Source organism: Vulpes vulpes, chromosome 9 (genome assembly GCF_048418805.1).
Source record: "Vulpes vulpes isolate BD-2025 chromosome 9, VulVul3, whole genome shotgun sequence".
Taxonomy (NCBI): Eukaryota; Metazoa; Chordata; class Mammalia; order Carnivora; family Canidae; genus Vulpes; species Vulpes vulpes.
In genome coordinates, this window is record NC_132788.1 from 58,344,297 (window position 1) to 58,344,942 (window position 646).

Consider the following 646-nt stretch of genomic DNA (forward strand, 5'->3'; position numbering starts at 1 on the left):
CACCTCCACTTCAAATATTTTAAAAACTGTCCTAGGATGCTGAAGAGTTTCGGGCAGAAGAGGTTTTGATCTTAAAGGCTACAGAATGCCCCCCACTGTGCCTGACCCAGATGAGCCATCCTTGCTACTTAGGGCGAAGTGAATCAGGCAGCCCAGCCTTTAAATCCTTATTCTACCACTGACTGGCTGTGTGTCTCCCGGGCAGGCTAACCTCTCCCGACCTCTTTATCTTCCAGGTAAATATTTACCTTGCAGGCCTGCCAGTGGAGCTAGATGGGGAATATGTGAAAAGGTAGCACAGTGCCTGGCACAAATGGCAGCCATAAGGTTCCTCAACCTCTTGGAGACTCGGGTTTCTTGGAGCATGAGATGAGGTTGATAGCCAAAGGTCTTGCTATTCTTGTGTGAAACAACTCATCGGCTCGACACTGCAGGAATAACTGGGGATAAGGGCAGAAGCAGCACCCACATTTACCCCATGAAGAGCCCAGTGACTTTTGTCCAGAGGCTCTAGCCATACAGTTAACATAGGAGCTGGGGCTATCTTCTGATATTCAGATGGTGATCAAGGGGCGGGGACAGAGATGGTATCTGGTAATTCTCACCTTCAACTCATGTACACATACACACACATACACCCAACCAC